Source organism: Oncorhynchus mykiss, chromosome 6 (genome assembly GCF_013265735.2).
Source record: "Oncorhynchus mykiss isolate Arlee chromosome 6, USDA_OmykA_1.1, whole genome shotgun sequence".
Classification (NCBI taxonomy): Eukaryota; Metazoa; Chordata; class Actinopteri; order Salmoniformes; family Salmonidae; genus Oncorhynchus; species Oncorhynchus mykiss.
Genome location: NC_048570.1, coordinates 53,045,428 through 53,070,553, shown reverse-complemented (window position 1 = coordinate 53,070,553; position 25,126 = coordinate 53,045,428). Strand labels below are relative to the sequence as shown.

General features: G+C 41.9%; 1 long non-coding RNA gene across 1 annotated transcript; it reads right to left on the bottom strand.

Annotated features, from left to right (window-relative positions):
• Positions 1–2,810: 2,810 nt before the first annotated feature.
• On the bottom strand, positions 2,811–4,527 carry LOC118965081. Its single transcript, XR_005052417.1, has 3 exons — positions 4,480–4,527; positions 4,296–4,355; positions 2,811–4,144 (listed from the first exon to the last, which is right to left on the bottom strand). It is a non-coding gene; the product is annotated as an uncharacterized LOC118965081 (long non-coding RNA).
• Positions 4,528–25,126: the final 20,599 nt, after the last annotated feature.

The window sequence follows — 25,126 nt, the reverse complement described above, 5'->3', positions numbered from 1 at the left end:
CATCTTTTCGTGACAAAATATTGCGCTTAAAAACGGGCACGTTTTTTTATCCAATAATGAAATAGCGCCCCCATAGATTCAACAGGTTAAAAGTTCTTGATATTTTCCAGATTGACTGACCTTCATGACTTAAAGTAATGATGGGCTGTCGTTTCTCTTTGCTTATTTGAGCTGTTCTTGACATACTATGGACTTAGTATTTTACCAAACAGGGCTATCTGTATACCACCCATACCTTGTCACAACACAACTGATTGGCTCATCCGCAAATTAACTTTTAACAAAGCACACATGTTCATTTAAATTCATTCAAGGTGACTACCCCATGAAGCTGGTTGAGAGAATGCCAAGAGTGTGCAAAGCTGTCATCAAGGCAAAGGGTGGCTACTTTGAAGAATCAAAAATATAAAATGTATTTTGATTTGTTTAACATCTTTTGGTGATTCCATATGTGTTATTTTCATAGTGTTGATGTCTTCACTATTATTCTACAATGTAGAAAATAGTTTTAAAAAAAAAAGAAAAAAAAAAGCCTTGAATGAGTAGGTGTGTCCAAACTTTTGACTGGTAGTATATATTAAAATACAAAAGCATAGTCATGGTAAGCTCAAATAAAATATCACAAGTCACCCAGAGGAACAGTTAAATTCCTCCACAAATGAGTCCCTAATTAATAATTTAAATGATCCGAATGTCACCAGAACATCAAGATGAAATGTTATTTGAATTTTGTTCCAGAAATACAGTGCATTAAAACTAAAAGCAGATTTACCTAGCTTGGTGGAGACCCTAGGAACCTCAAGAGTTAACCAACCCTGTGAACAAGTTAGGCAACTCAGGTGTCTATACTTCAACAGCAAAGTTAGATAAGACAGACATTTATGAATTAGGGCCTTGTAAACAAAATGGGAGTAATGTAGAGATCTACGGGTCTATAGCAATGTCTAGCCAACCTTTTAAAACAGGATGTAGTGATGAGTATCAAAACTGTAACCTGAAACAAAACGAAGGGCACTATGAATAGATGGCATATGAGGTGTGCTGCTAAAGTTCTGGTTCAGCTGTCAGGGGCTTATACAAACACACACTCAATAATTAGCATTTGATAAAGCTCTCTGATCGCTAAGGGATTTGTATTGATTGAGTTGGTGTGTTTTTCCCAAACACAAAGTTATAATGTCCAGAACAAATATAATTTCTCAAATACCAATCTAGTGGATTCTCTTCCCCACTGATTACATTTCAGAAATGAAAATAGACAGATGCGCCCTGCCCTGGAGTTCACTGTAATTGCATTTGATCCTCTCTCTCGCTTGCTCATTCGCTAGCTAGCACATAACGTTCCTTAGAGCTTGGTGAGAGCGTGGTTGTCCTATGGTTATTTTGCATACAACCTTCCCAATTTCTGGGAATGGTGCAGGATAGTTAGCTTTGTAACATTCTCCGCACATTTAAGGAACTATTCACTAAAGAATGTTTACTAAAAGTTCAAACATGTTTACATTTAATAACAATTTTGGTCATGTTCTAGAAACACTCTCCAACTGTGTTGACACTGAAAATGTTATCAAATAGTTGAGACCACGTTAAGAAGCAATGTTCTTCTGTAGGAATTGTAATACTTCAGCATAACATTTCTTACATGTTTACTCATGATTCATGTCAAGTTCTCAAATTGCTCCAAGAATATTAAAGCTGCAATCTGCAGGTTGTGTGCGACCACCGTATTCCGCCCCACTTCTTGTGTAGTGTTTTCACTTTGAACGAAAACAAGTGGGTTGAGCCCAGAGCCGCCTTGGGCTGGCCTTCTGGTCTCGGTGTGTCTTTGAGCTAATCCCGCATACTCGAATGACTCTGCTGCCCTGGAGAAGTACAGGAAGTGAAGTGAAACACACTTGCAACCTAAATTTACAGGCGCCAAAAACAAAAAGAGCATACAGACGAAGCCAACAAGCATCATTCTTGGATCTGAATCAACTCGACCCCAAAAGTGAAAAAGACTGCTCATGATCAATCCATAAACCGGATAAACATTGGAATTCATTTTGAAAGTTAGAAGAGTGACCGTTTTCATGGGCTGGTAATACTAGTTTAGGCTGGACAATAGAACGAGTCAAAATTCACCCAAGGCTGAAAATGTCAAAATAACTTTGGCTAAACTGGAACACTAGCGCGAGCCCATAGCAAATGAATGAAATAGAACTTTCGCATAGCCTGTTTTGACTGGAGTGACGCTTAGAATTCCATTTCGCCTAAATGGCACCAAAAAAGGTATCGCTTTTTATTTTACCACTAGAATCTGTTTTAGGACGAAACTGAAAAATAACAACCCGTGTAGAAAGTAAACATCCGCACCTCAATGGTGCCAAGTGTGCATATGTCTGCATAACGAGGAAGTAGGGGAATGGCAACTTCTGACTATTTCTGGTCTAGCGTTTTATGACAACGAGATACACTGCCCAGCCTTACATGATTCGAAAGAGGAGATTCTCATGATTAACATGGTGTCCGAATTGAACAAATCAAAATATACACATTGCAAGATATTTGGCGAAATATACCAGCATGCTTCTCCATAGGAAAACAATGGGGGGAGCTTTGCATTCTAAGGGCAAAAAGTATTTCAGGGCTAGCGTTTGATGACAGCGAGATACACTGCCCAGCCTTACATAATTCGAAAGAGGAGATTCTCACCATATTCCATATTAAAAATTCTCACCAGATTCTCACCAATTAAAAAAAATCTAAATATACACATTGCGAGATATTTGGCAAAATAGATAGACATACCTATATTTCCCTATAGTAAACAATGGACGACCTCAGAGTTCCATTAGTCATTTTTTGTTGTTTACATTTTAACTATAAACAACGTGAGCAGGTCTCCATTGCCAACTATAGCGAAGCTGCCCATTGTGACATAGTACAACAAAATGGGATTAGAACGTTCGGAAGGCGAGTTGGTGCCACATTGGTCAATAGAACTAATAGGAGCTGGCAGTGTGAAAATGACCTAAAATAAGGCCTGTTTTTTTCATGATTACTTCAAAACTATGACAGGCAGCTGGGATATATGGTAATATTATGAAACTGGGCTCCACCGCGGATGCAATTAACTACGTTTTATTTAAAAAAAGCATTGTTAAAAATGTCATGTGTCCACCCTAACTAGGTATGTTTTGGGTTGCGTTTTTAGCCTGCTAGCTAAGTTAGCTGCTAACCTTAGTGTGTTCAGTGTTCAAGCTAGCTAACAAGGCTACTTCGCTAGCTAACATCTTCTGCATTGACTGTTTTGTACCCAATGGAATCTAACAGCATTATGTAGCTAAATTGCATAAACCTCACAAGATGCCCAATCCCTTTATTTCAACCAGCTAACGTTAGCTAGCTAAAGCTAGATATGCAGATTGTTGACATGATAGTGTGTTTCATTTGCAGATTATAATACTAGCTAGCTAGGTGGTCGACAACATTTCACCCCGCTATACAATTTGGTACAGTAACATCACACAAACATGAATTTGTCAGGGAGATACTGGAGGAGACAGTCTGATTTCGAGGGAACCTGAGGCTGTACAAGTTGTGATTGTGCAAGCCCCAACACTGAAAGATAGGTAAGAAATGCTATATGCATTTTCTGTTATGTTTTGTGATTCTATAATTATTTTGTTGGTAGTCGACCAAAATAGTTAGCCATGTTTGCCTGTTCAGCACATTGCCTGCCCATAGACCGCATTGATTCCTACATAGTGTGAACGACCCACCAGAAAGACTGAATGAATAACTAGCGTGGTCAGTCAAGTAACAATGGCTTATGAGATATTGGTGGACTATGAAGCATAAAGTCATAGTAGGATGGTAACATTAGCATGACACGTTACACTAATTACAGCACAACACCACATCCAGTTGTGACACTGACTTATTTGGTGGTAATGTTTTCCTAGTATTGATTCTAACTCAATGTAATTGTATATTAATTCATCACGTTTCATCAGGGAAGGGTAAAATACTTGTAGCGAGCATAATGTCTGCCATTCTGTATGAACAAAAGTTTCATACCAATGTTCCTGGAGACACTATTGCTTGGTGGGTAGTGGGAGACAAGACTGGTGGGTCATTCAAGACTTGGGGGTTGTTGGCACTGTGTGGGAAAACATAAAACACATTTTTACTTCAATAGTAGCAATGTCATGTTCCTGTATACTGTGTCCTGTGCATATGCCAAATAAACATTGATTTGGATAACTCAATATGGATGAAATATGAGTAAATTAGACTGAGAACATACTCACCATTTATGAATTTAACCATCAATGAATTGATGATTAGTAACATACAAGCCATGGTCTCACCTGAGAGAGAGGAGGTAGGTAATATTCTAACTCAATGTTATTGTATTTTCATTTTTCAAGTATACTCAAAATACTTGTAAACGAGCGTAACATCTGCCATTCTGTATGAACAAACATTTCCTACCAAGCCCTTAGCACTGATGTTCCTGGAGATGTTGTTGCTTGGTTGTTCATGGGACATGAAGGATGGGGGTTGTTTGTATTGTGGGAAAACATAAAACATATTGTTACTTCAATAGTACACAGTACATTGCAATGTCATGTGACCCACCACCTGGATTCGGTCCTATGCAGTAAAATTTTAAATTGTGTTTTGTTAGACTGGTATATCATAGACTGCAGTTGAGGAAAATGAGAAAGTTATTCTGCTTTAAAAGTTGATAAACTTGTAACCCCACTTTTGAGAAAGTGGTGAATGTAGTGGTAAAAAGTAGTAGTACATTTTTACTTTATCTAGTCCTTGGCTATTGTAACCTCTTTGCAATAACGAATTGAGACCAAAAGCTCAAGAAAAGTTTCAAGTGTTTATTACCAAGGATGCTGTCAGCTGAGTGCGTCCATTTAGAAAGTTCACAACACATCTTATTCTCTTCCCTCCTTTTAGTCACCTCCCCAGCTATACATTTTATGACCCCAATGAGTTTCCCATATCTCCCCTCTGGAATGTCCATGGTCCTCTTGTCCTGGGCCTGACCCTGCTCCTAGGCAATTTCCTCATCTGATTAGGTCAACCTTTCCAAATTTGTCAACCTTTCCAAATTACACACAGTTTCATGGCCTAAACTCCATTAATACTCTCAGTAATAATTCACTAAACAGAATACAAACAAACTACAGTTTAACTTGAAACATGTTACATTTTAACATAATCCACCAGTCACCCCTATTAAACCATAAACACTTCTTATTGTTTAATATCACTAAACAATCATTTCAACTGCCTGCTGTACACTTTCTTCATCTTAAGGTTTTTCTCCAGACCTTGGAGTGTGATAGAGAAAATAGAAAATACTAGAAAACACAAAACAAATACAAAAAACACAAATGACTTAATCCTATATTCTACTGATTCTCAAAAGCTTCGATGTAGATACATTTATAAACTAAATCTCTGAACACAGCTTGAGGAACCCGACTGACACGATCTCCTGCTACCCCTGAACCCTATGCCCACTGATATACTTTTCTGCTTAGGTCCACAACAAGTAGGGCTCTAAATATCCCCATTATGCTTTTCCTCAGTCTTTCATCAAAGGCTACAGGATCACAAGAGATGTTTTTCAGCCAAGTCCTCCTCACTGCGTTCACCTCCTAAAGCTACCCTAAAGACACGAGCTGTAGCCTGAATCAATTTCACCACCTCTTGTGGCAGATCCACACTATAGATGTGTTTCAACAACAACGCTTTTACTATATGGAATCCTAACAATGCCATCAGAGCTGCCCCTGTAACTGCCAACAATGCCCATGCTGCATACTACAAAATACACCTTATTTGATCAATAGTCCAATCTCATGCTGTTCCTACAGCACCTCCCACAACCTTAAAAGTCTCTCGTTATTACCCACAAGGTAACAGCAGTAACTATTGTTACCGCTTTAACAAGGTCACTGTCACGACTGTAACGGCTTTACCATTAGATCTATGATTGAGTTTGTGAGATAATCTTTCACGTTTTCCTGGCCAGCTTATCTATTGCCTTCTAATGTTGTGCTACAGTAGGGACTGGTGGGTAATAATTACCATTACTCAGATCTGGAGCACATCTCTCATCCTGTGGCATACACCCCCCCCCCCCCCCCCCCTGTGAAAACCATATGTGTGAAATAGGTTTTAGTGCATAAAGGTTGTTTTTCCACAAACCCTCTACAAATTCCTGTTACGGTGGCTTGGTCCCAGTTCTCTGGGAGGTATGTCAATTGATGATCTGCCCTTTGATATGGAAGAGAGAGCAGTGGGGTTGAGAGAGTGTCCAGTTCTACATATCTCTGGGTCACATGCTTGCTGATTGTCACCTGCAACAGATGGGCTGCCACCACTACTGCAAGCTTTTTCTCTGGGAATATAGCTTCTTGAATACATGGGTTTGTGGCAACCCTCTCAATTGGTGTTCCCTCATCAGCAAAACCTTCTCCATATGCTATTGAAGTCTGAAATTATAAGACTATTTCAGCAATGGTTATGATCACCCTCCTAGAGTCCTCCATGTTGAGCTTATCCTCATAGTAGTCCTTTCATTCTGCACAGACCACTGTCTTTCCCACACTGCACACTATTCCCTGTATATCTCTACACAGTGGAGTGGTACTATTCTCTAATGAGTCTATCACCGATTTTCTTACTTTTTTTGGTTATTTCACCTTTTTTTGTCCCCAATTACGTGGTATCCAATTGGTAGTAGTTACAGTCTTGTCTCATCGCTGCAACTCACGTACAGACTCGGGAGAGGTGAAGATCGAGAACAATGCGTCCTCCGAAACACAACCCAACCAAGCTGCACTGCTTTGTGACACAATGCACATCCAACCCGGAAACACCGTACACCTGGCGACCTGGTCAGCGTGCACTGCGCCCGGCCCGACACAGGAGTCGCTAGTGTGCGATGAGACAAGGAAATCCCTGCCGACCAAACCCTCCCCAACCCGGACGACGCTGGGCCAATTGTGCGCCGCCCCATGGGCCTCCCGGTCGCGGCCGGCTGCGACAGAGCCTGGGCTCGAACCCAGAATCTCTGGTGGCACAGCTTTAGGCCTCCCAGGTGGCGCAGTGGTCTATCACCCATTTTCTTAATTTATAGGTGAGGCATCCCTCTGCCTCTGTCACATTTATTCCTCTATTTCTTGTCCCAGTAAAGACTATGGAAAATGTTATTGGATTTTCTCTCCTTGGAATGGTCGTGATTATAGCAGCCGCCACAAACACTACCTAAACTAAACATGGCCCTATGCCACACATTATGGCCCTTTTACAGTGTGATCTACACTCCTGCTTATTTTCCATCATCTCCTCTATCAAAATCTGCACTAGCCTCTCCATCTTGCTCGGCCTTTCCCAAGTCAGTAGGTGTTGGTGCAGCTTTCACCTGGGACAAGTGGATCCAGGCCTTCCTTTCCAACACCTTCACTGCTGTGTCAGACACTAGTAGGAGAGTGTGGGGTCCGGTCCACCTGGGCTAAAAGTTACCCGGTTGATGGACCTTCAAGTACACATCGTCTCCCGGCTGGGGTGAGTGTGCTTTCCAATGCCGAGGGAGTTTACTGTGGACCTTTTTCACCTGGGAAGATACAAGTGTAAGTTCTTTACAATAGTTTAGAAGTTTGTCTCCCATCACTTGAAGATCACTTAGCTCAAACTGAGATATTGGCACCCCTGGTACCCTCATGGGTCTATTCATGGCTATCTCGAATGGAGACAAGTGAGTCCTAGCATTTGCCGCCACGCTGGTAGCCATCAGAACTGCGGGTACAGTGGGGAGAACAAGTATTTGATACACTGCCGATTTTGCAGGTTTTCCTGCTTACAAAGCATGTAGAGGTCTGTAATTTTAATCATAGGTACACTTCAACTGTGAGAGACAGAATCTAAAACAAAAATCCAGAAAATCACATTGTATAATTTTTAAGTAATGAATTAGCATTTTATTGCATGACATAAGTATTTGATCACCTACCAACCAGTAAGAATTCTGGCTCTCACAGACCTGTTAGTTTTTCTTTAAGAAGCCCTCCTGTTCTCTACTCAGTACCTGTATTAACTGCATTTGTTTGAACTCATTACCTGTCTAAAAGACACCTGTCCACACACTCAATCAAACAGACTCCATCCTCTCCAGAATGGCCAGGACAGAGAGCTGTGTAAGGGCATCAGGGATACAATTGTAGACCTGCACAAGGCTGGGATGGGCTACAGGACAATAGGCAAGCAGCTTGGTGAGAAGGCAACAACTGTTGGCGCAATTATTAGAAAATGAAAGAATCACAATCACCCTCAGTCTGGGGCTCCATGCAAGATCTCACCTCGTGGGGCATCAATGATCATGAGGAAGGTGAGGGATCAGCCCAGAACTACCCGGTAGGACCTGGTCAATGACCTGAAGAGAGCTGGGACTACAGTCTCAAAGAAAACCATTAGTAACACACTACGCCGTCATGGATTAAAATCCTGCAGCGCACACAAGGTCCCCCTGCTCAAGCCAGCGCATGTCCAGGCCCATCTGAAGTGCCAATGACCATCTGGATGATCCAGAGGAGGAATGGGAGAAGGTCATGTGGTCTGATGAGACAAAAATAGAGCTTTTTGGTCTAAACGCCACTCGCCGTATTTGGAGGAAGAAGAAGGATGAGTACAACCCCAAGAACACCTTCCCAACCATGAAGCATGGAGGTGGAAACATCATTCTTTGGGGATGCTTTTCTACAAAGGGGACAGGACGACTGTACCGTATTGAGGGGAGGATGGATGGGGCCATGTATCGCGAGATCTTGGCCAACAACCTCCTTCCCTCAGTAAGAGCATTGAAGATGGGTCGTGGCTGGGTCTTCCAGCATGACAACGACCCAAAACACACAGCCAGGGAAACTAAGGAGTGGCTCCGGAAGAAGCATCTCAAGGTCCTGGAGTGGCCTAGCCAGTCTCCAGACCTGAACCCAATAGAACATCTTTGGAGGGAGCTGAAAGTCCGTATTGCCCAGCGACAGCCACGAAACCTGAAGGATCTGGAGAAGGTCTGTATAGAGGAGTGGGCCAAAATCCCTGCTGCAGTGTGTGCAAACCTGGTCAATAACTACAGGAAACGTATGATCTCTGGAATTGCAAACAAAGGTTTCTGTACCAAATATTAAGTTCTGCTTTTCTGATGTATCAAATACTTATGTCATGCAATAAAATGCAAATGAATTACTTAAAAATCATACAATGTGATTTTCTGGATTTTTGTTTTAGATTCCGTCTCTCACAGTTGAAGTGTACCTATGATACAAATGACAGACCTCTACATGCTTTGTAAGTTGGAAAACATGCAAAATCGGCAGTGTTCCAAATACTTGTTCTCCCCACTGTAGATGGTTTACCCATGAGCCTTGCTCCGACAACAATGCCTTGGTGAGTTTCTCCTTCAATGTTTCTTTGCTGCGTTCAACAATTACCTCTCCCATAGGGTGATATGGAGTGTGGAAGGATTGTTTAATCTTTAAAAAGCAGCCTTACACAGGGCCTGTACCGCCATTGAGGTAAAATGAATCCTTCTGTCTGAATCTACAGATTCAGGCACCCCCTTGTGAAATCCTCAAACACTGCTTGAGCTTTGGGCGCCCATCAGGTATGTTAGAATTTATGCATAATTTTGGAAGCAGAGAATAGCTCTGCTAGTGTCCCTCAGATGGAGGGGCTTCCTGCATTTCCAGCAGCTCTCTCTGTTTGTCCCCCATTATTGTACATGGACACACTGCACCAATCCCCCCTCTGACGTATGGCAAAATCTTTTGGATCTATATGACGGGTGTGCGTGCGGTCCACTGTATCTCACAACAGACAGCTCTGTCCTCTCATTGCAGGACATCTCGTATGTACGTGGACCGTGCACATTCGCACATTTGGGTCCGGCTGTCCTGCTGCTTCTTTAGCAGCGATATCGGATCCCCTGTTACCTTTTTGTAACCTTATCCTCACCTACTTGGTGAGCTTTACATTTGATGACTGCTATATCCCGTGATTCCAGACATCTCATCTCTAAAACTTGTAACACTTCTGTGCCAATCTTTATGGGAGTACCGGCAGCTGTCATCATGCCACGTTGTTGCCAAATTACCCCCAAAATCATGTACAACCCCAAACGCATATCTTGAATCAGTATAAATATTTACAGATTTTTCTAATTGGCTAATGTTCTAGCCAATGCCCGCACCTCTGCTGTCTGCGCCGAAGTGTGAGGTGGTAATGCTCCCTCCTCCACTACCCCAAAATCATCACAAATAGCATATCCTGACTTTCTAACCCCCTCCTCCATCCAACTAGATAATAGGTGAGGTCTGCATTTACTAGAGGAATCTCTGACAAGTCCTCTCTCGGCTTACACTCCCAATCCGCGGCTAAACATTAATGTGGAATCCCTCCTTCCTCCTCTGTGGGCAGTAGTGTAGCAGAGTTCAGCCCCACTACTCCGTGAAACACCAAGTTATTCCCATTTACAGTGACAAGAAAAAGTGTGTGAAACCTTTGGAATTACCTGGATTTCTGCATAAATAGGTCATCACATCTGATCTTCATCTAAGTCACAACAATAGACAAACAGTGTGCTTAAACTAATAACACACAAATTATTGTATTTTTCTTGTCTATATTGAATACATCATTTAAACATTCAGTGTTCAGTGCTTCTCCAAAAGCTAATTGGAGTCAGCTAACGTGGAGTCCAATCAATGAGATGAGATTGGAGATGTCGGTTTGGTTAGAGCTGCCTTGCCCTATAAAAAACAAATTTGAGTTTGCTATTCATAAGAAGCATTGCCTGATGTGAACCATGCCTCAAACAAAAGAGATCTCAGAAGACCTAAGATTAAGAATTGTTGACTTGCATGAAGCTGGAAATGGTTACAAAAGTATCTCTAAAAGCCTTGATGTTTATCAGTCCACGGTAAGACAAATTGTCTATAAATGGAGAAAATTCAGCACTGTTGCTACTCTCCCTTTGAGTGGCCATCCTGCAAAGATGACTGCAAGAGAACAGCGCAGAATGCTGTGTGCTGAGTGTCAGCTAAAGACTTACAGAAATCTCTAACATCTCTGTTGACAAGTCTACGATACATTAAACAATAAACAAGAATGGTGTTCATGGGAGGACACCACGGAAGAAGCCACTGCTGTCCAAAAAAAATGTCTGCATGTCTGAAGTTTGCAAAAGTGCACCTGGATGTTCCACAGTGCTACTGGCAAAATATTCGGTGGACAAATGAAACTACAGTTGAGTTGTTTGGAAGGAACACACAACATTTTGTATGGAGAAAAGGCACAGCACACCAACATCAACAACTCATCTCAACTGTAAAGTATGGTCAAGGGACTATCATGGTTTGGGGCTGCTTTGCTGCCTCAGGACCTGGACAGCTTGCTACCATTGACGAAAAAATGAATTCACAAGTTTATCAAGACTTTTTGCAGGAGAATGTCAGGCTATCTGCCTGCCAATTGAAGTTCAACAGAAGTTGGGTGATGCAACAGGACAACGACCCGAAAACACAGACGTAAATCAACAACAGAATGGTTTCAATAGAAGAAAATACGCATTCTGGAGTGGCCCAGTCAGAGTCCTGACCTTAACCCCATTGAGATGCTGTGGCATGACATCAAGAGACCAAAAATACCAAGAATATTGCTGAACTGAAAAGAGGAATGGTCCAAAATTTTTCCTGTCCTTTGTGCAGGTCAGATCCGCAACTACAGAAAACGTTTGGTTGAGGTTAATGCTGCCAAAGGAGGGTCAACCAGTTATTAAATCCATGGGTTCACATACTTTTTCCAGCCTGCACTGTGAATGTTTACACGGTGTATTCAATTAAGACATAAAAACGTATCATTGTTTTATTAGTTTAAGCAGGCTGTGTTTGTCTATTGTTGTGACTTAGATGAAGATTAGATCCAATTTTATGACCAATTTATGCAGAAATCCAGGTATTTCCAGAGGGTTCTTGCCACTGTAGCACCACTTCCCATTTGTGCCGTCTAATTGCTGTCACATGCTGTGTTTTTGCTGAGTTTACCAAAATATCAACTGCATTTGGTGCATAGATGTGAGTCACTGCCCCCATTTTCACCGGAACTGCCGCTTTTACTGACTGTCGCTTGAACTGTCGCTTGAAGCGGCAGGAAGGCATTCCTGCCACTACTGTGTCCAATCTTGTACTATAGTACATTTACTGGACGTCTTTTTTTCTCCCATGTTTTTGTGTGATGACTGCAGTACAATGTCCTCTATCCTCATGCACAAATATCACAAACTCTCTATTTACATCTGGAATTCCTAGTGCTGGGGCTTCGCATTGCGCTTGTTTCAATTTTTCAAATGCCTCTTCACACTCTGGTGTCCACTCTACCGGGTCATGTCCCCGTTTCTCCCCTACCGTCAAATCATTTAATGATGCAGCCATGAATGAGAATGATGATATAAAACTGCGGACATAATCGAATAGTCCCAGTGTTTTCTTAACCCCTCTAATTGTTGCTGGAATTGACAGTCGTTGGATTACATCTTTTCGTCCAACCGTCAGTTTTCTTGCACTGAGAGATGGTGTGTTACCTGGGAGAGCAATTTGTGCCTTTTCACGGGACGCCTTCAGACCAACTTTTGTTATGTGTCTCAAGAGGATGTCAAGATCCTCATCAAGGGCTGTCTGAGAAACTGAACATATTAATACATCATCCACATATTGAATCATTGTGGAACCTTCCATGAACTGACAGTTCTCCAGAGCGTTCTCTTATGGCTGCAATCCCGTTAACGGGAGCAATATGACAACAGCCAGTCAAAGTGTAGGGCGCCATTTTCAAAACATCAAACAATCTCATAATTAACATTCCTCGAACATACATGAATCTCATACCATTGTAAAGCTATTCTTGTTGGTAATCCCACCACAGTGTCCGATTTCAAATATGCTTTACAGCAAAAGCACCAAACGATTATGTTAGTCACCACATATATCCACAGAAAAACAGAGCCATATTTTTCCAGCCAAAGAGAGTAGTTTCAAAAAGCAGATATAGAGAAAAAATGTATCCCCAACCTTTGATGATCTTTATCAGATGACACTAATAGGACTTCATGTTACACAATACATGCATGTTTTGTTTGATAAGGTTCATATTTATCAAAATATGAGTTTACATTGGCGCATTACATTCACTAGCTCCAAAAACATCCAGTGATTTTGCATAGCCACATCATTCAACAGAAATACTCATCATAAATGTAGATGATAATACAAGTTATACACATGGAATTATAGATATACCTCTCCTTAATCCAACCGCTGTGTCTGATTTTTAAAAAAACTTTACGGAATAAGCCAGCCATGCAATAATCTGAGACGGCGCCCAGAAACATTTGTCACAATAGCCACCATGTTGACGTCAACATAAACAAGAAATTACATGATAAATATTCCCTTACCTTTGATGATCTACATCAGAAAGCATTCCAGGAATCCCAGGTCCACAATAAATGTTTGTTTTGATTGAAAATGTCAGTTATTTATGTCCAAACACCTTCTTTTGTTAGCGCATTTGGTGTACATATCCAAACGCTCATTCTGGTCAGCATTACATCGGACAAAAACTTTAAAAAGTTATATTACCGGTCGAAGAAACATTTCAAACTATGTACAGAATCAATCATTAGGATGTTTTTAACATATACCTTCAATAAAGTTCCAACCGGACTATTCCTTCTTGTCTTCATGAGCCATGGAACGCAAGTGACTACCATGAGGAATAAGCATGATCAGAAAATGGTTGACTGCCAGACACCTGACTGATTCTGCTATCATTCACTTCCACAACACCATAGAAGTCTCATTATAATTTCTATTAATGGTTGACATCTAGTGGAACCCCTAGGCAGTGCAACATCATTCATATCTCAAGTGGATTTCATTGGTGAATACATACAAAGCTCAGATTTCTCACTTCCTGTTTTGATTTCTCCTCAAGATTTTGCTTGCCATATGAGTTCTGTTATACTCACAAACATCATTCAAACAGTTTTAGAAACTTTAGAGTGTTTTCTATCCAACACTAATAATAATTTACATATATTAGCAATTGAGACTAAGGAGTAGGCCGTTTACTTTGGGCAACTTATTAATTCAAGCTACTCAATACTGCCCCCCAGCCATAAGAAGTTTTAACGGCACTGTGAAACCGGGCAGGGGAAGAAGCATACCCCATTGGCAACCGACAAAAACAATACTGCTCGTTATTGCATATGAACGCAATCCAATGTTGTGAATTGGCACGGCCCAAAAACCATTCTTCAAATCAATTACTGAGAAAATGTTAGCAGATGGTGGGATAGAAGACAGAATGATGGAAGCGTCAGCTACTATGGGTGCTACTTTTTTAGCTCTATTTTTCACACCCCTAAGGTCAACTGTTAGCCTATATCCTTCACCCTTTGCAACAGGAAACAAAGGACTGTTACAGCAGCTTGCCTGTTTCACCATAATTTCTCTCTCCACCAATACTGCCACAACCTCTCCGATAGCAACCTCTGCATCTCTCCTGATGGGGTACTGTTTCTGTGGGGAGAATGCTCCCCCTCCACAACCACACGCAGTCCAATCTATCTTTTGCCCAACAGTCATATGTATCCCATTTTGAATCAAGTCTTGCATCTTCTACCCGTCGTACTCGTGGTAGGTTCTCCATCTTCCCTTGTGTAAACATTCATGCTCCAGGGAACATAGCCATTATGTCTAAAGACAATATAGCTTCCTTGACTGGAGTTACTCTAAATTTTGCTTTTACTGTTACACAACCGAAGTCAATCGGCAATGGAATAGTGACACGTGCTGTTTGTTGCACTCCTGAAATCCCATGATAGGGTGCTTCAGCCTCAAATTCAAAATGTTCTGTGATAGAGTTAAAAAGAATCAGTGACATTTCAGCACCAGTATCTATAAGAAAGTGAAATGTCCCGCGACCTCCAACGTACCTTCCCTATAAAACCCATCAATGCCTTTTACTACCACTGACCGCACAGAGGTCAACCACTGCTATGCTTCATAATCATCCTTCCTCCCTCTGGCTGCTCCTATCAGGGCCTTTTTCTGCCCTGTTGTTAGACTGGTAAATTGCTCCACCTGTCCATTTGGGACACTTTCTTATCCAGTGTGTCATACTCCCACACTTAAAACAACCAATTTCTTAACCCCTGGCAGGCTTTCCAGATGTATAGTTTCTCTCCGTCTTCATGCTAGGCTGCCAATTTGCCTTGTCTTGAGATCCCCCCCAGCTGGGGACTTATCCCTTCTCCTCTGATTTGGCCACTCACTTGTTCTAGCCCTGACTCTGCCTGCACCACTGCTGAAATTATGTCTATCCATGCACCATGGGCATCTACCACTCCCATTACAGCAGATTTGACAGAAGACCCGCCAGGATTTGCAGTCTCCCTACTAGAGTATCTGGATCATCAATTTGGAGATATGTGCTCGAGGTCTCCCTCAGTCTTTCTGCATAATCGTGCACCCATTCCTCCCTCTGTGCATATGCTGTGACCTTGTTCGGATCAGGCCTACACAAAAATGTTTTACAGCAACTTCTAGCGCTGTGGCTGTATCAGCCCACTGGTCTTGGTTGATTATAACCATTGTCACCCATGTTAGCAAACCGTACAGGAATCTGAAGCACCATCTATCTAGGAAGGCAGGCTCTGTGAATGATATATCCATCATAAGGATGTAATGCGCCTGCAGTACTAATTTTTCGTACACACTCCAAATGGACATTTTTACAGGGGAAGGTGCCTCTTTACAGATATCTTTTACATCACTAGGGTTAAATGGTTGGTACAATTCCCCCTGATGAGGATGGTACCATAGAGGTTGACCCTCAGCAATGACTGTATTTTCCCCAGGAAAAAATTGCCCTGGACGATACTTGTGTTGTGTATCGTATTGGGTGTACTGCCACCCCCTCCCGCTCATTTCCCTCCTTAATGCACTGGTTTTCAGCTTACAATACAGGGACTGGTCTTTACATCTTTGTTTCTCCTCAAAATAACCCTCTCCCATCAATGTGAGTACATGTGGACTTGCTCTCTATAAGGCCTGGGGCTCTGCCTCGGCCATATCTGCTTGGGCTAGCCCATATTTTACCTTAAGAGCTGTTAAGTCAGGATAGTGGAGAGTCTGAGCATAATTAGGCCTTGCTCTCTCAGCAGCCTGTAGTGCATTCCTTCCCTCTTCAATTTCCCCCCACATATCTCTTCGCATGTCCTCCATTTCACTAGTCAATATTTTAGCCTCCTTAACCACCTTTCCTAGCTCTTTGAGTCCATTCAAGCTTTTTCTTGGCCTCTGTTAATTCTTTAGTAACATGGTTATGTTTCTGTACCACAGTGTTTTGTTTCAGAGACTTTTGACTACGTGTTTTCACCCGAGGGACGTCTTTCCCTGTCAGGATTTGGCCAGGATTGTTCCGGTTTTGGCCACTAGATGCCCCCATTGTGCTTTTTTGACCCTTTTGTTTTCCCTTGTTTCCAGTTATTATTTGCACCTGTGCCTCGTTTCCCTTGAATGTATTTTAACCCTTAGTTTTCCTCAGTTCTTTGCTCTGTGTTTGAATGTTAGCACCCAGCCCCAGCGATGCTGTGAATATTTGTTACTCCAGTTGGACTCTCTTGTGGTACTCTGTTTTTGTTCTCATTTATTTATTTTTGATTATCTTTTGAGGCTTTTGTCCTGCTGTACCTACCACCTTGTGGATTTACCTTTTCACTTGGAGGATTACCTTTTTCTCTTGGAATTACATTTGACGTTGTGGATTTATATTTTTGCATGAAGTACTTTCCTTTTTACTTTATTAAAACACCATCTCAAGTACTGCTGTGTCTGCCTCATCTTCTGAGTTCTGCCGACTACTAGTGGCTCAGTTTTCTAAGTGACTGTTTCTCACACCGGAGACCCGAGTTTGTAACCGGGTCCTGACATTTCCCTGTATCTGGAAATACTGGAAACTTATGGGGGCAACTCCTATTCATGCTTTTGCTCTCTTCATCAGCATCCTCACCCAACTGTTTTACTGCTTGTGCCCACCAATCTGGAGTTTTCAGGTGAAGTAACCATGTTACCACAAAGCTCTTTTACCCTGTCTCCACAGGTTTTTACAAAACATTACCTCCCGAGTGCTGAAAATATAAGTTCTGTACACTGAATATGTTACTCACTTCAACACAGTGTTTCTGATCCCCCTCCCACTCAAACTAGATCCCTGGATTTTTCCAAATAGGGAGTAGCAGCTTCTAAAATGACTTTAATCCCCAAAGTAGGGTTATATTGTACAGTTTTTAGAGAAAAACCTACAATACTTGGGTCAACAAGTTTAGGAGACTAAATTTGTCGTTGCCTTAGATTGTAAACTGTCATGGTCAAAACATATAGATTCAATGGTTGCAAAGATGGGGAGAGGTCTCGCCGTAATAAAGAGATGCTCTGCTTTTTTTGACACCACACTCCAAAAAGCAAGTTCTGCAGGCTCTAGTTTTGTCTAATCTTGATTAATGATCAGTCGTGTGGTCCAGTGCTGCAAGGAAAGACCTAGTTAAGCTGCAGCTGGCCCAGAACAGAGCGGCATGTTTTGCTTTTCATTGTAATTAGAGGGCTGACATAAAACTATGCATGCCAGTCTCTCTTGGCTAAGAGTTAAGGAGAGACTGATTGCATCACTTCTTTTTTATAAGAATCATTAATGTGTTGAAAATCCCACATTGTTTGCATAGTCAATTTACACACAGCTCTGACACACACACTTATCCCACCAGACATGACACCAGGGGTCTTTTCATAGTCCCCAAATCCAGAAAAAATTCAAGAAAACGTACAATATTATATAGAGCCCTTATTGCATGGAACTTCCATCTCATATTGCTCAAATAACACCTCTCCCCTATTTGACCTAGATAGTTTGTGTGTATGCAATGATATGTAGGCTACATGTGCCTTAATGTATGTAGTTCTGTCCTTGAGCTGTTCTTGTCTAATGATGTTCTGTATTATGTAATTCTGTTTTATCGTTCATGTTGTGTGTGGACCCCATGAAGAGTAGCTGCTGCTTTTGCAACAGGTAATTGGGATCCTAATAAAATACAAAATATCATCACTCAATAACTCTATTACCTTAGCAATTGGAACTTCTGAATTAATATTTTATTTTTATTTATTTGTTACTACTTTCTTCTCACAAATGTTCCAATTACTTATCTACTTATTTCAAAAAAATTGAATATATATATATATATTTATATCTTTCTACCAGTTCCCATACTAAACTTTCTACACCACCGTTCAAAAATGTGGGGTCACTTAGAATTTTTATTTTGTCCATTAAAATTACATAAAATTGATCAGAAATACAGTGTAGACATTGTTAATGTTGTAAATGACTATTGTAGCTGGAAACAACTGATTTTTAATGGAATATCTACATAGGCGTACAGAGGCCCATTATCAACAACCCCCACTCCTGTGTTCCAATGGCACATTGTGTTAGCTAATCCAAGTTTATAATTTTAAAAGGCTAATTGATCATTAGAAAACCCTTATGCAATTATGTTAGCACAGCTGAAACTGTTGTTCTGATTAAAGAAGCAATAAAACTGGCCTTTAGACTAGTTGAGTATCTAGAGCATCAGCATTTGTGGGTTCGATTACAGGCTCAAAATGGCCAGAAACAGACCTTTCTTCTGAAACTCATCAGTCTATTCTTGTTCTGAGAAATGAAGGCTATTCCATGCGAGAAATTGCCAAGAAACTGAAGATCTCAAACAACGCTGTGTACTTCTCCCTTCACAGAACAGGGCAAACTGGCCCTAACCAGAATAGAAAGATGAGTGGGAGGGCCCAGTGCACAACTGAGCAAGAGGACAAGTACATTAGAGTGTCTGGTTTGAGAAACAGATGCCTCACAAGTCCTCAACTGGCAGCTTCATTAAATAGTACCTGCAAAACACCAGTCGCAACGTCAACAGTGAAGAGGCGACTCCAGGATGCTGGCCTTCCCCCTACAGATACTTTTTTTCAGCAACCTCAAATAAACATGACAGGTATAAAACAGAAAGGGTAGATGGCCCTTATGGGGCACAGGGGGTGTTGGTACGAAACTAGCTTACCATTTTATTTTAGGCCAGCCACCTCCACTACCGATTTCTCCTTCCCACCAAGTCTCTCTCAAGGGTGAATCCTTTTCGTGACGCCAATTGTTCTAATAAAAATGCTATTGCAACCTCTTTGCAATAAGGAATTGAGACCAAAAGTGCAAGAGAAGTGTTTATTACCAAGGATGCCATCAGCTGAGTGCATCCATTTAGAAAGTTCACAACACATCTTGTACTCTTCCCTCCTTTTTGTCACCACCCCCTTGTAGGTGTCACCTCCCCAGCTATACATTTTATGACCCCAATGAGTTTCCCATATCTCCCCCCTGGAATGTCCATGGTCCTCTCTTGTCCTGGGCCTGACCCTGCTCTCGGATCCTAGGCAATTTCCTCATCTGATTAGGTCAACCTTTCCAATTTAGCATACACAGTTTCCATTAATACTCATAGTAATCATTCACTAAACAGTATACAAACAAACTACAGTTTAACTTGAAACATGTTACATTTTAACAGAATCCATCAGCATATATCCTAATCTGACTTTGGTGCAGGTTATGTTGTTCTTCACATTACTGTTTCTGGTAAACACACTCTATATTAATAAAAATCTCAGTTTATTTATCACATGTGCAGGACACAGAAGGTGTAAACCGTACAGTGAAATGGTTACTTGGATAGTGGAGTCTTTTATTTAGACATGTAGCTAGCTAAACAATTGACCATAATCCCAAATCTAATGCCACTTTCAAACATGGAAAAATAATTTTGAACGGTTATCCATCTCTGAATTCCAACTCGGGCCTCCTTCTAGAGCTCCTACACAGATCATACATGTAACGTTAACTTGTGTGCCAACCAGCTAGCTAACATTAGCTAGCAGCATGCGTTAACTTGAAATGAAAACTTTTTGACAAAATTAGAAACTAGCTAGACTCTTACCTGTACAGTATACATGGATGAATGCTTCTTCCATGGATTTCATGGTTTCCCTTAGCAAATGTCTTCCATGACAACAACACTGTTTCTTCCCCACTATTGTCATCAGAAGACTACAATGTTTCGTTCAATTAAAAGGTTTTTACCTTCAATGAATTTGGAGAGTATTCAGTCCCCTTTTACCACATTTTGTTACATTACAGCCCTAATTCTGAAATGGATTAAATTCTTTTCCCCCATCTATCTACACACAATAACCCATAATGACAAAGCAAAAAAAGGTTTAGAAATGTTTCAAATCTATAAATCACAGCAACTGAAATATCACATTTAATAGAGTATTCAGACCCTTTACTCAGTACTTTATTGAAGCACATTGGCAGCGATTACAGCCTCGAGTCTTCTTGGGTATGACGCAACAAAAACTTGGCCCACCTGTATTTGGGGAGTTTCTCCCAATATTCTCTGCAGAGCCTCTCAAGCTCTGTCATGTTGGATGGGGAGTGTTGCTGCACAGGTATTTTCAGGTCTCTTCAGAGATGCTTGATCAGGTTCAAGTTCGGCTTCAGATGGGGCCACTCAAGGACATTCAGAGACTTCTCCCAAAGCCACCCCTGCGTTGTCTTGGCTGCGTGCTTAGGATCATTGTCCTGTTGTAAGTCCAACCTTCGCAGCAGTCTGAGGTCCTGAGCGCTCTGGAGGAGGTTTTCATCAAGCATCTCTCTGTAGTTTGCTCCGTTCATCTTTCCCTCAATCCTGACAAATCTCCCAGTCCCTGCCGCTGAAAAACATCCCCACAGCATGATGCTGCCACCACCATGCTTCACCGTAGTGATGGTGCCAGGTTCCCTCCAGATGTGATGCTTGGCATTCAAGCCAAAGAGTTCAATCTTGGTTTCATCAGACCAAAGAATGATGTTTCTCATGGTATGAGAGTCTTTAGGAGCCTTTTGGCAAACTCCAAGTGCGCTGTCATGTGCCTTTTACAGAGGAGTGGCTTCTGTCTGGTCACTCTACGATAAAGGCCGGAATGGTGGTGCTGCAGAGATGGTTGTCCTAGAGCTCGGTCAGAGCTAACAAGGACTACACCCCCCCCCCCTTCTCCTTCTCAGTGGCTGATGTGAGTAAAACATTTAAACTTGTTAACCCTCGCAAGGCTGCTGGCCCAGACGGCATCCCTAGCTGCATCCTCAGAGCATGCGCAGACCAGCTGGCCGGTGTGTTTACAGACATATTTAATCACTCCCTATCCCAGTCTGTTGTCCCCACATGGTTTAAGATGGCTACCATTGTTCTTGTACCCAAGAAGGAAAAGATAACTGAACTGAATGACTACCGCCCCATAGCACTCACTTCTGTCATCATGAAGTGCTTTGAGAGGCTAATCAAGGATCAATATCACCGCCACCTTACTGGCCACACTAGACCCACTTCAGTTTGCATACCGCACCAACGGGTCCACAGATGACACAATCGCCATCACACTGCCCTATCCCATATGGACACAAAGAATACCTATGTAAGAATGCTGTTCATTGACTACAGCTCAGCATTCAACACCATAGTACCCTCCAAGCTCATCATTAAGTTTGAGGCCCTGGGTGTCAACCCCTGCCTGTGCAACTGGGTCCTGGACTTTATGACGGGCAGCTCCCAGGTGGTGAAGGTAGGAAACAACATCTCCACTTCGCTGACCTTCAACACCCCACAAGGGTGTGTGCTCAGCCCTCTCCTGTACTCCCTGTTCAACCACGACTGCTAAGCCATGCACGCCTCCAACTCAATCATCAAGTTTGCAGACTACACAACAGTAGTGGGCTTGATCACCAACAATGACGAGACAGCCTACAGGGAGAAGGTGAGGGCACTCAGATTGGCGTGTCAGGTAAACAACCTCTCACTCACCGTAAACAAAGGAAAATATTGTGAAAACAGCAGAGATGGCACCCATATATCAACATTGAAGGGACAGCAGTGGAGAAGGTGGAAAGTTTTCAGGTCCTGGGTATACACATCACTGCCAAACTGAAATGGTCCACCCACACAGACAGTGTGGCGAAGAAGGCGCAAGAGCGCCTCTTCAACCTCAGGAGGCTGAAGAAATTTGGCCTGTCATCCAAAACCCTAACAAACTTCTACAGATGCACAATTGAGAGCATCCTGTCTGGCTGTATCACAGCCTGGTACGGCAACTGCACCGCCCTCAACCGCAAGGCTCTCCAGAGGGTGGTGCGGTCTGCACAACACATCACCAGGGGCAAACTACCTGCCCTCCTGGACACCTACAGCACCCAATGTCACAGGAAGGCTAAAAAGATCATCAAGGACAACCACCCGAGCCATTGCATGTTCGCCCCGCTATCATCCAGAAGGCGAGGTCAGTACAGGTGCATCAAAGCTGCGACTGAGAGATTGAAAAACAGCTTTTATCTCCAGGACATCGGACTGTTAAATAACCATCGCAAACTCAGTGAGGCTGCTGCCAGCAATGACACCCGATCACTGGACACTTTAATAAATGGATCACGAGTCACTTTAAACAATGCCACTTTAATAATGTTTACATATCTTACATACATTTTATACCATCTACTGCACCTTGCCTATGCCGCTCTGCCATTGCTCATCCATATACTTACAGTGGGGAGAACAAGTATTTGATACACTGCCGATTTTGCAGGTTTTCCTACTTACAAATCATGTAGAGGTCTGTAATTTTTATAATAGGTACCTGTATTAACTGCACCTGTTTGAACTCGTTACCTGTATAAAAGACACCTGTCCACACACTCAAACAGACTCCAACCACGTCTGAAGTTTGCCAATGACCATCTGGATGATCCAGAGGAGGAATGGGAGAAGGTCATGTGGTCTGATGAGACATTCTTTGGGGATGCTTTTCTGCAAAGGGGACAGGACGACTGCACCGTATTGAGGGGAGGATGGATGGGGCCATGTATTGCAATATCTTGGCTAACAACCTCCTTCCCTCAGTAAGAGCATTGAAGATGGGTCGTGGCTCGGTCTTCCAGCATGACAACGACCCGAAATACACAGCCAGGGCAACTAATGAGTGGCTCCGTAAGGAGCATCTCAAGGTCCCGGAGTGGCCTAGCCAGTGTCCAGACCTGAACCCAATAGAAAATGTTTGGAGGGAGCTGAAAGTCCGTATTGCCCAGCGACAGCCCCGAAACCTGAAGGATCTGGAGAAGGTCTGTATGGAGGAGTGGGCCAAAATCCCTGCTGCAGTGTGTGCAAACCTGGACAAGAACTACAGGAAACATATGATCTCTGTAATTGCAAACAAAGGTTTCTGTACCAAATATTAAGTTCTGCTTTACTGATGTATCAAATACTTATGTCATGCAATAAAATGCAAATGAATTACTTAAAAATCATACAATGTGATTTTCTGGATTTGTGTTTTAGATTCCGTCTCTCACAGTTGAAGTGTACCTATGATAAAAAATTACAGACCTCTACATGCTTCGTAAGTAGGAAAACCTGCAGATTCGGCAGTGTATCAAATACTTGTTCTCCCCACTGTATATGTACATATTTTCATTCACCCCTTTAGATTTGTGTGTATTAGGTAGTTGTTGTTGAATTGTTAGATTACTTGTTAGATTTGTCTGTATTAGGTAGTTGTTGGGGAATTGTTAGATTACTTGTTAGATATTACTGCACTCTCGGAACTAAAAGCACAAGCATTTCGCTACACTCGTATATACATCTGCTAACCATGTGTATGTGACCAATAAAATTAGATTTGAGTGACCATCAGGTTATTGTGTCACCCTATTGCTCAGTTTGGCCGGGCGGCCAGCCCCAAACGTCTTCCATTTAAGAATGATGGAGACCACTGTGTTCTTGGGGACCTTCAATGCTGCAGAAATGTTTTGGTACCCTTCCCCAGATCTGTGCCTTGACACAATCATGTCTCTTAGCTCTATGGACATTTCCTCTGACCTCATAACTTGGTGTCACGGTCTTCCTCTTCATCTGAAGAGGAGAGGCGAGAAGGATCAGAGGACCAATATGCAGCGTGGTATGTGTTCATAGTGAATTTTAATAAAGAGAACACTGAACACTATACAAAAGAGTAACAATAAACCAAATATGACTGTGACGCTACAAATGAGACCTGTGCTGACACAAGCCACTAACATAGACAATCACCCACAAACAAACAGTGCAACCCAGGCTACCTAAGTATGATTCTCAATCAGAGACAACTAATGACACCTGCCTCTGATTGAGAACCATACTAGGCCGAAACATAGAAACGCCCCAAACATAGAAAAACAAACATAGACTGCCCACCCAACTCACGCCCTGACCATACTAAATAAATAAAAAACAAAGGAAATAAAGGTCAGAACGTGACACTTGGTTTTTAATCTGATATATGCTGTCAACTGTGGGACCTTATATGGACAGGTGTGTTCCTTTTCAAACCAGGTCCAATCAATTGAATTTACCACACAGTTGGACTCACATCAAGTTCTAGAAACATCTCAAGGATGATCAATGGAAACAGGATGCACCTGAGCTCAATTTTGAGTCTCAAACCGTAAGTAAATAATTATAGTTTTGGCTTTGTCATTATGGGGTATTGTGTGTAGATTGATGAAATATACAGTACCAGTCAAAAGATTGGAAACACCTACTCATTCCTGGGTTATTCTTTTTTTTACTATTTTCTACATTGTAGAATAATAGTGAAGACACCAAAACTATGAAATAACACATGTGTAATCAAGTAGTAACCAAAAAAAGTGTTAAATACAACTAGATATAGATATATTTACAACTAGATATATTTTATATTTGAGATTCTTCAAAGTAGCCACCTTTTGCCATGATGACAGCTTTGCACACTCTTGGCATTCTCTCAACCAGCTTCACGAGGTAGTCATCTGGAATTAATTTCAATTAACAGGTGTGCCTTGTTAAAAGTTAATT